The 11,436-nt window shown below is 36.7% G+C and overlaps 1 long non-coding RNA gene across 2 annotated transcripts; it reads left to right on the top strand.

Moving 5' to 3' along the window:
* The first annotated feature begins 11 nt into the window (after positions 1 to 11).
* Positions 12 to 10,288, top strand: LOC109365163. Of its 2 annotated transcripts, XR_002110810.2 has the most exons (4): positions 12 to 230; positions 1,065 to 1,229; positions 2,831 to 2,959; positions 3,891 to 6,558. It is a non-coding gene; the product is annotated as an uncharacterized LOC109365163 (long non-coding RNA). The 2 variants fall into 2 exon arrangements; XR_002110811.1 differs by lacking the exons at positions 2,831 to 2,959; positions 3,891 to 6,558 and adding an exon at positions 9,895 to 10,288.
* Positions 10,289 to 11,436: the final 1,148 nt, after the last annotated feature.

Below are 11,436 nucleotides of genomic sequence, written 5' to 3'. Positions count from 1 at the left end.
TTTTCCAGAAAAATGTAGAAATCCTCAACAGTCGTAATCTGATGTTCAAAGAGTGAAGTTAATGTGTTTGGATGTAATAGTAGAAAAGGGATAAGAGCAAGATGCTGACCAACACTGCACCTCTTGTTTTCAACTCAAGGACTTTTCCTAATTCCAAAGTGGATACAAGGAGCTTACATAGAACTCTTGCACTTGTTTTACACACACTGAAATAATAACATAGTTTGAAGGTATGTAGTATAACACTTTTTAATACTTACCGAACTGCAGCTTAAGGAATACGTGATGATTGTGAAGGTCTGCAAAGAATTAATAAAGTTAGTAGGATATTTGAGGGGGCTGAGAGGGAACAAGATCAAGATGCTTAAGCTCAAATTCAAATTAGATAGAGACAGCAAAATCAACGACTACGTTTTTTAGCATTGCATATGACTACATGTGATATATCACAAGCAAGGAGATGGCCCTGCTACACTAGAGACAAGTGAACAAGTGGAAGAAATTTATTTAGAAAAATAAAAATTAAAACATTCAACATAGTATCAGTTGTCACTCTGAAAACATCCGTTTATCAAAATGATGTTATATTCTTTCATACTTGAAAGTGAACAAAATTCCCCCAGCAGAACTATATGTACTTTCATGAGGAAAGGATTTTAGAAGTTCTGTCAAACTTTATTTTCATCCTAATTCAAAACTGAATATTTTGACAGTTAAACACCCTTGTGATCTGCTTACATAGCAAATATTTAATGTTTTATGTTTGGATGCCTGTGGCTATATTGCCTGCAGCATTTTATTATTATCTGCACTTTTTGCTGTAGAAAGTAGAAGGTTTAAGATCATTCTGAAGATAGTCATGCAGGGGGAAAATAGTAACAAGAGTATTTCAGTAAACTCTTGGAAATATAACAAGAATCAATGACTATAAATGAAACTGAACAAATTCAAGCAAAAGTCAAACAATTAAATCATAAACCCTTAGAAAAGTTTGGAGAGTTTAAAAAAAAGTTTCCTGTCATTCTGGTTTACTATATTTTTTTTTTTTTTTAAACCCACAAAAGGTATAGATTAGAATGAAATAAATCAACTGAACCCTTTACCACAGTTGTGCTGGGTATGTGTGCATCTTTCTGGCTGGATAGGAGAAAATGTATCATGGTGATGGAGTCTGTGATTTGGAAGACTGATTATATTCATAGTCCCAGTATGTGCAAAGTATCATGAAGGTGAGTAGAAGAAAAATGAGTGAATCTTTGTTATAGATTGCAAAGATCCTACTTTTTAACCTTTAGCTCACAGATGAAAGATGATAACTCTGGGTAGCTGAATCCACCCATTTGGCTACTTTTTTATACCGCTCTATTTCTTCACTGACGTTTGCTATCATCACTAGGTTAAGAGCAATCACCTGTGCATAGGGGATGTTGGTAAATTATGTGGCTGGAATGAAGTCTTAGTTGTTTCCCTTCCCCTACCTCCTTTCTGTGAGAAGCACTAAACAATTGTGGTTTTTTTTTTTTTGTTTGTTTGTTTGTTTTTTTTTGCTACAGTACTGCTGAGTAACTCTGGAGAAATACATTGATTAAAACAAAACACTTCTAAGTTTGTTGTTGTTGTTTTCTCATTTGTTCATTATTTTGATTCATTGTATACAAATTCTGTTTTTATGCAACATGACTAAAATATTGCCATTCTGCTGTTGTTACTGGAGTCTGAATTTTCACATCTGAAATTACTTTTAAAAAATTTCATGAGTAGTAAATCTTCATTTATATTTTGTATAATTCAAACTTGTTTATAGTGATTCATCTAAATATATCAACTGCAAAAAATAAACCTTGTATCTGTCTTTACAAACCTAATATTAATGTTTGATTCCTTGACCTTTGCATCTTTGCTACTGGCATAGTAAGGCTTTGCGTACAGATTTAAATGAGGAAGAATTTTAAGTAGTCCAATCATTTGCCACTTTCCCGTTTCCATCTAGTCTCTGCAGTCTTTGCTTTTTTTCTCTGGTAGATAGAAACACATTCTTTCTGTACCTGATAGCTTTCTTTACTCCATCTCTCACCAGATGCTCCTAGGATTTATTTGATATATTAGTAACACGTTCCACATATTTATGCCAACTCTTCCTTCCTAGAATGTGAAGTGTGCAGTAACAATTCATCCAGCATGGCTGCTCTCTAGCAGGAAGTGCAGGTGAACCACTTGAACTGGAAGCAAAATTCATTAACTGATTCCTATCACGAGACTATTTCTTATTAAGTTTTCTCCCTCTGCCTTCCCTCTCCCTTCTCCCTCTGCTCCATTCACTAATTCAGAATGCCAGAGAACAGGTCATTTTATTTTTCATCCTCTGTCACTTACACACCTTTATTCTGGTCTTCTTTCTTCATCTTGAATTTTTTGTGATAAAAATGAGCTTCAGCACAACAACGTTGTAGCCTAATGTGGACAAGATATTTTGAAATACAGGTAATTTATCAGTTATTACTTTCTGATACTTATTTCTTAGTATTTAGCATCAGATTCCATTTATGAAAATATTATTTCTTTCTGGAAAAAAAAATATATACTTGTCATTGTATATAGGATTTTGGCACCTTTTGCTCACTCATTAAAATGTGCTTTGAATTTTGAATACTTAGTTGTAAAGGTTACTATCTTTTTTGCTATTACTATGCTATCTTCCTTAGCTTGCTGTGTATGCTTTCAAGGACCATTCCATTTACTTTAGAGCTGAAACTGAACCTGAAATTTTTAGTTGTTGCTTCTAGTTTTAGGAACTCCAATAGTTACAACTTTTCCCTTCTTTCAAAACAAGGTAACAGCAGCCTTTGATTTGAATTTACTTTTATTTAAGAAGAATAGAGGCATTTAATCGAGTTGTATCTGCTAATCTTGACAAGACTAAGTAGGACTGAAACAACTGAAAAGGTTTGAGGTCTTTCAGGTAAGGAATCTGATTTGATAGTTTAGTTAATTGAAATAAACTGATTTTGTACCTTACGAAGTCAAAGTATTTGGCTCTGTTCATGTTTTTTTCATACCATCTCTTTGATGAATGCTGTGAAAGTGATAGGGACCTGTAGTATCCCTGTAAAAATTTTCCTCTATCAAAAGTTCTACATAGAACCTGGGGAGTGTGTGTTGACTAATTGTACGAATTAACTGCAATTAGTGTTCTTAGCTGTGTGCTGACAAATGTGCAACTAGAGAGGTATATTTGAGTTGTACTAGATTAAAACCAAGACCAAACCAAAATGAAAGTGACTTCCAAGATGCATTCAGAGGCAGCTGAATCTCAATTTCAGATGTGTTTTTCTCAAGAATAGTAGTTTTCTTTGTGTTGCTCTCATCTCTGAAAGAACTGGTGACCTCTGCTGAACTGAGTGGTATCTTTGCCACCTCTCGGGAGGTACTGATAGGAAGATCTGACTTGACCAAGCATGACCTATCTTTCACTCTTATATGAAAGTTTACTCTCGTTGTCTAACTTTTTGATAGTTGAGTGTCCCAGCATATTTAAGAAATATGGAAAATTTTTAAAATGATTTGACCAATTTGCACTGGCAGTGCTTTAAATGCTATTTTCCTTGGACCCCAAGCAAAGCAGACCAGAACACCAACATGAGCCACTGCATTGCTGAGAACTTCTCTCATCCTCTTGTGTGTAAATTTCTTTCAAGCGGCAATAGTGTGGCATGTCTACTATTGTTTTTAATTCAATATTTATTCTAATGAAGTGGCTGCAGTACCCCTATTCAGGCAATGTAGCTATTATGAAAATGGAGCAGTGCTTTTGAATGTGGACTAAAGAATATTTATGCTTGAGTGCACATGCAATAATGTTCCTTTTTTTTTATTTTTTGTTCTGTGTGCAGTCTTGGGCACTATAGTATAAGAAGAACATAAAACTGTTAGACAGCATCCAAAGGAGGATAAAAACGGTGAAGAGAAGACAGATGAGGAGCAGTGGAAGTTCCTGGATTGGTTCAGCCCAGAGCAGAATTGAGGGGAGGCTTCATGGGGCTGTAACTCCTCGCAGAGGGGCAGTGCTGAGCTCTGATCTCTGTGACAGCGACAGGGCCCGAGGGAACGGCATGGAGCTGTGTCAGGGAGGGGCAGCTGGGCGTCAGGGAATGGTTCTTCACCACCAAGAAGCTGGTGGGCATGGAAGAGGTCCTAAGATGCTGGAGTTCAAGGAGTGTTTAGTGCTCTCAGATATAGAGTTTGAATGTTGGAGCCAGGAGCTGGATTTGATGGGCTGTGTGAGTCCATTTCATCTCGAAGTATTTTATGATTTTTTTTTCTTACATTTTTTGCAGAGTTATATTGGATGACAGTGGAAAGTGTTAGGAATTATCTTCTAATATTTTTTGAAGGAGTACTATTACTTATATAAAGATAGCTTCCTTTGAAGTCTGAACACATTCCTTAGTGACTCCAGAGGCAATAAGGTAATGATCGTTTTATATTTAAAAAATGACTAGGGTGTAGGTATCAGGAAAGTACTGGACTTCTTTTTATCATGCAGTCTTGTCTCAGGTCTTCACCAAATGTTTAACAAAGACTATTTTCAGACCAAAATCATAATTATGCCAAAGGACCTTAGTACTTAACCTTACTTTCTTGAGATCTTGTGTAAAAACTATTAATTCTTAACGATTTAAAAAAGGAATCAAGTGAATCTGCATTTAAAAAGTATTGTCTAGCCTGCTTGGTGATAGTTGTCTTGTAAACCCAGGCACAAATAGCTGCCAAAGCTGTTCCATCTATGGCTGTTGCTGCTTCTGGAAGATATTCTGTAATCAGTTCTGAATTTATTACTTGGAAATCACTTAATGTTTGGTCTGTAAATGTTTATGTTTTCAGAATAACTGCAGTAAATCTGTTCTGCAGGTATTACATTAATACTAGCTGAGTATTGTTCTTATTGCATCTTTTATTACCTTTTACAGTCTGAAAGCCTGAGATTACTTCTTTGGTACTATAATCAGTTTTAAGGAGATTTGCAAACACTTTTTTGGTTTAGATCATTGTAAAATGTAGAAGTAGATTTTCATGTTTTTGGTAGCACTTGTGGGTTAGAGTGAGATAACATGTCTCATTATCTGTGGGTAGGAGGAAATGAGATGCATGAGTATGGTATAAACACATGTGCATGTACCTGAAATTTATTACTGCCATCTGGAAAACCGTAAATCTAGTCATGTTTGAGAGATGAAGGATTGTAGTGATATCTCTTAGAAGTTGGTTGGCAGAAGAGACAGGTCTGGTTAGGGACAGCTATGCTCCATTTCCCAATATGTGTGGGTATAGTGGTGACATTCCTTGTCTCCATAGCATCTGAAGCTATTTGGCTGCCTCTTGAGAGTCCAGTGAGCTGCTGAGTGCAGAACAAAGGGACATTCTTCCAATACTAGTTTGCCTAATACTTACCTACTCTAGCTGTCTCCTTTTGCTTATGCAGTAAGTTTTTTCTAGGCACTCTGAAGGCTGAAATCCTACTTCTGTAACTTTATAACTTGAGTAATAAAACTTTTTAAGGCTTTGCCTGAAAATGTCACTTTTCTGCTTGAGAAACCTTGTTTTTGGAATATTTAAATCTGGTGTGTAGTAGGATTTATGCTTGGAGACAGAGGTAATTGCTGAGGCATGGAAAAGCACCTTTACTTAAAAATTCAGCACTTTTTTCCAGGTAAAGAAAAGAAATAGTGCAAGTAAATGAAGTGAGGAATGTTTATGAATTAGGTGTGATATAAAGAAATGAATTTCTGAGTCAGCAACCTGAATTGCTGGAAATGTTTCTATATTTGAACTGAATGTCAGAGATGCCCTTGTCAATATTAAATCCCAGCTAAAAACACTCCCTTATGTATATGTATGGAGCATGGCAGATTCTTCAAAAGAATTGAACTAATCTGTAAGTGCACTCTTTGAAAGATTACATGTGCTAGTGTAGATTTTTCTTCTTTTCAAAGGCAAGAAGCAAAATAGCCAAGTGGTTTCTTAGAGAACTTTAAGAATTAACTAGTTATTAATTGCTCATTTACTATCTGTGTCATGAAACCTTATGTTTTCTTTGCCACTAGTCTATGTATTATTGGTGAATTTTAAAGGAAAAAGCACTTTTCTCTCAAGTGCAGTCTTGGCCACCCTCCTACAGGGCAAAGCGTGAAGAAGATGCTGTACTATGCTTAGCTTCATTCTGTTGTCTAATTCTGTTATTATGTTTTTGGATAGAGCATTATCACTTCCTTAGTGCTTCTAAATATTTTGGATACAATGCCATTGTGGCAGCAATTTCATTTAGTACTTATCAGGAGTTCTTTAATACTGTAACTGGAATCAACAGCAACAGTTATTCTACTGTGCTCTTGAAAGAGATTTGGGTAAATTGGCTCACAGTAAACATACTAATGGTGTAGTTTAGCTGGCCCTCAAATCTATGTAGGTCACAAGGAACACTTGTAGTTATCACTTCTGATTGAAAGTGAGGGATTTTTCTGTGGGAGATTGAAAATGATAGTATCTTCTTTGTTATCTGAAGGGGGGGGAAACAGTTTCAGTTTTTCATTCTATTTCTGTCCAATAATTTTGGGTTAAATGTAAGAAAATTAGTACTTGATTACCTGTTCTTTTTTTGTTCATTTGTTCATTTTAAATAAAAGGTTATCCATATACCCTTTAACTGGACTTTTTTTTTTCTCCCAACCTGTTTCAGTCAGTGTTCTCTCAGTCTTTGAATTGTTCTTCTCAAATTTGTGTTGATGCTCAAATCACTGGTGGATTTGGATGGAATCAATAACTCATTATTCTTTTGATTTTAAGGGCACCTAAAGCTTGCTGAGAGATCAATTTTTCAAATATGAAATGTGAGTGGAAACGATGATTGGTTTGTTAAACATGTGAGGTGGCGGGGAAGATTTTGGTAGGAAAGAAATCATTTCCAAATGCTGAGGAGATACTTAAAAAAGCTGCTCCTAACTGATACAAGTGGAATGTGTATGATGTTACCTTTCATATTATGGTCAAATGCAAAAAATCCACCAATGTCTTACTGATTATGCTTAGAATTGAATTCTGTCATATATTAACTATTAGAGAAGAGCTTAACCTTAATACCTGGACCAGGTGGTTATTCTCAGTGGACTCCAGGAGTCTGCTATGCTTCTTACGGCCTGTCATGCTATTATCTCTGAAGATACCCAAGTGGTTGACATCCACTATTAGGATGAGAGCCTGCTATGTCCTTCCTACTTATTTTTGGACAATTCACAGGTATTGCCTTGTTACTTCTTGAAGTGTTGCTGTCCCTTGTCTCTTCTTCGTCACTCAAAAGAACAAAACTGTTCCCTATTGAATCTAGTTTAAATCTACTTTAAGTTTTAAACAAGCTTTAAATAAGTCCAGCCATCTTGCTGCCCAGAACACTCTTGTCCCACTCAGGCAGTCATGACTCATCTGTTGTTAATAGGCCATAAAGCCCTTTCTGATATCCTGGAGTCTTGTTGCTGCAGCCTCATTCAATCCTACGTGAAAGAGTAGGAATGAGTGGTAGCCATCCAGCTTTACCAGGCACAGTAACCTCTTCATGATATTGCTAATGTGGGCCCCCAGCAAGTAACAAGAAATTGTCTGGACACCAAATGGGTGCTTCAATACCTCTCATTAAAGAATCTCCTTACTTAGCACCCCTTGTACTGTTTTGTTTTTTGTTTGTTTTTTAGTGGCATTGGTTGTAATACAGTTTTGTTTTCCTGTCTTAAAAACTCACAGAATGACACATGATGTTAGTAAGGGTCCTCTTGAGATGACCTCGCCCAAGACAGCTGCTCAAGCAGGGTCAGCTACAGGAGGTGACCCAAGTCCAGCTGCATTTTGAATATGTTTGAGGATGGAGATCTCTTATGAGGATATCTGTTGTATTATTTGATCATCTCCGTTTGCTGTTCTTTTTTTAAAGGAAGAGGGAAGAGTCTCTTACCTTCATCTTCACTCCTTCCTATTAAGTATTTATACATGCAGATAAATTCCCCCCTGAGCCTTCTCTTCCCACACTGAGAAGTCTCATCTCTCTCTGCTTCGCATTGTATAACGGAATCTCCAATCCTTTCATTATCACTGTTGTTCTGTGCTAGAATTGCTTCAGTCTGTCTACATCTCCATGCATCTCCCAAGTAGGGAGCCCAGATTCAGTGTTGTGTCTCACTAAGTGTTGTCACTCCCCTTTAACTCAGTTTTAATGCTTTCTCTAATGCAGCCTAGGATGCTGTTGGTCTTTTTTTGATGTGTGAGTGTTACGTTTTCATGGTCAGCTTGTTGTCCACTAGGAACCCAAGATTTTTTTCTGCAGAGCAACTTTCTGGTCAGTTGGTCTGTGCCATTTGGTACCGGGGTAATTTTTCCCTAGGTGCAGGAAATTGCACCTCCCTTAGATGAACTCTGAGTTTCCTTTTCTCTCCATTTCTACAGCCTGTCCAGGTTCCTCCAAATTAGCAGCCCATTCTCCTACTGTATCACCTCCTACTCCTGTTTTTACAACATCTGCAATCTTGCTTAGTGTTTACTCTGCCTCATCTTCTAGGTCTTCAATGAAAGTGTTCAACAGTTTTGGCCCCATATCAACCCCAGCGGTTCACTGATAGTGGCTTGCCTCTAACTGGACTTTGTGCCACTCATAACAATCCTCAAGGACCAGCACTTCAGTCAGTTTTCAGTCTCCCTTACTGCCCACTTATCTAAACCATATTTTGATGACTTGTATATAAAGATGATGACCGGCAGGCTAATGGATCTGAAAGCAGTGTTTTGGCTGTAAATGTATTTCTCCTTAAATTCACTCACAATAATTGAAAACTAGGAAGTGGTTGAGGAAGAAGGAATTTTGTAAAATCTATAGCATAGAGTTCTTTGTAATGGTTTACAGTCCTCTAAGTACATGCCCAATGGACTTATAAAAGAAGAAGAGTCAAGTATGGCTGACTAGTTCTTAAGGAAAAGCAAATGAACTTGAAAAATAAAAATCAGAATGTTATTGAGTAAGGCTTTAGAAAAAAATAATCTCATTGTGTTCTACATTTGAGTTAAGGTGACACAATAGTGATTTTTAACCTGTTCTAGTAGTGATCCTACTACCTCTTTGGGAAGGAGCAAGACTTAACAATAAAGATCTGAGGATAAACAGGGGACAGAAACTAAAAAAATTTTTTCCTTCTCTTTTTTCCCCCTTTCCTATTATGTTCATGTGTCATTACTCCTTCAACTTTTCTAGGAGTTAAAATGGCTTTGTGAAGCTTGGGCATGTTTCTTGTATTCTGAATGTAGTCTGAAAGCTAAGTAGCACTTCAGTATCTTAATATTCTGCCATACCATCTCCAAATAACAAATCCCGACTTTGTTATTTGCTAGAAGGAGGTATTGGTGTCTGAAATTAAAATTTGTTACTTTAAAAAATATATTATTTTTTTTATTAGTTTTAAGTTCCTCTGCTGTATGCAGATAAGTTACTTCAAAGTACAGAAAAACACTATTCAAGTTTACATTAGCACGTGCATCTTACTTTCTGTTTAGTTCAGCTGAGAAGACACTTCATGTAAAGAACTAGATTGTGTTATATTTTATAACTGGTCGCAGAATGTGCCTCTTGTTTCTGTTTTGCGAAGGGAAACTGAGATGAGTTCATTCATTTCACACACTGAGTAATCTTATATCAAGATTTGTATAATTATTCTTCCAATTCAGTCTTGATTTAAGTATATGTAATTATTGGTAGATATCTCCAAAATCATCTGTATGAGTCATGAGTCTCTGGTTTGTGACTTATTTTTATTTTTTGATTCTCTGTGCTATTCTTGAATATTCTTGTATTTTGATTTCTTGCAGGGGGAAAAAAAAAAAATGAAAAGAATGCTACACTACCTAATAAGAGTGATTAAGGATTCATTCTAAAAAATACAGAAGACTTCTGGGATTTGCAAATGTTGTTTACGGATATTTGTTACTACATCTACTCCTGAATAACAACAAATAAAAAACTCCATGAATCACAGAACAAATATGCTGGGTAACATTTTGTGGCTTGAATGCTGTTTCTAGATCAGCTTTTTCAGCTGTTTTAGACTCTTTCTGAAAGTTGTGACATAGCTATCTTCTGCAATGACAGGATATTGAAACACCTGAAGGAAAAGTATCTGTTTACTTCCGAAACTTGTCCTATCTCTGGCAATGTATCCAGGCTATACTTTTCTGTTCATCAGTGCTTCTATATTCCTTTGTATCCATGGATTATTATTTATTTTTTTTTTAGAATGGCAGCTGTTTGTATTGCATTTGTGCTGCCAAAAGCCTTACTTGAACACACTTGTGTAATACAGAATTTTTCTGAAAGATGATTCAGAAATGCTGTTGCATATTTTAACCAATGCCTTGAACATCTTTGTATCTTCCTACTAGTGCATCACTGAATAATTGTGAAGTACATAATCTGTATTTGAACTTTACAGGCTTTCAGAAAACCTCTTGAATCCTTTTACTGTACATATTTCAACCCTTGCAAAAGATTCTGAATCCTGTTTTAATATCATACAGCTGGGCACCCTGGACATTCATAGTATCAGAGGATTATTTAGATGGGAAAAGGCCTTGAAAATGGTTTCTTCCCAAATTTTTTGAAATTGCTCTGGTTGGTCACTGTACTCACAAGTAGGGACTGTAGAGCAGTTTCTCAAAACTACTTTTGAGAGCTAGGGCATGTAAGAAATGCTAATAATAAGTTAGCATTAATAAGCATTAATAAGTTCATGCAAAGAATAATAATGCTTACCTTGAATGTGCATTATGGTGGAGAGACAGAAGAGATGTCCCTGGAGAGAGTTTGTTACAGGGCTGTCTATAGAAAATACTATTCTCTGCCCCCCTGAAGTGCTGGTAGCAGCACAGCTTTGGATGAAAGTTCTTTTCAGAGTAATAACTCCCAGCAGTTAAGGGTTTTATTTGCTGTTCCAGACAAATTGAGGCCTTGTGGCTGTCTCCACTCAGCATGGGATGTGGGGTAGGACTAAAGCAAGGACAGCTCTGTTTCATTTTGCTACTACTTGCAGCAAGCGTAACAGTGAGCTCAGTCCAGAAACAACTTCTTGCTTTAGGCTGTAGATCATTATTACCTAGGAAAGATGCACCCTATCCTACAGTAAGCAATTCTGGGTGAAATGTTCCTTCTATGTGATATGAGAATGGGAATTTGTCATGGGGTTATCTAGATCTATCTGCGTCTGTGATAAGGGGACAGCAGGCCTGCATGCCCATGAGCCCAAAAAGGGGAGGAGAGGAAAGAGGGGAGGGTATGTCAATGGTTGGGCTGGTTTGGCCTGATTCTGTGGCTAATGCGGCAAGAGACCCATGGATCCACACCCTGGGAAAGGGGGA

Source organism: Meleagris gallopavo, unplaced genomic scaffold (assembly GCF_000146605.3).
Source record: "Meleagris gallopavo isolate NT-WF06-2002-E0010 breed Aviagen turkey brand Nicholas breeding stock unplaced genomic scaffold, Turkey_5.1 ChrUn_random_7180001957400, whole genome shotgun sequence".
Lineage (NCBI taxonomy): Eukaryota > Metazoa > Chordata > Aves > Galliformes > Phasianidae > Meleagris > Meleagris gallopavo.
The sequence above is the reverse complement of the archived record's forward strand: the minus strand, read 5'-3'. Positions and strand labels throughout refer to the sequence as shown.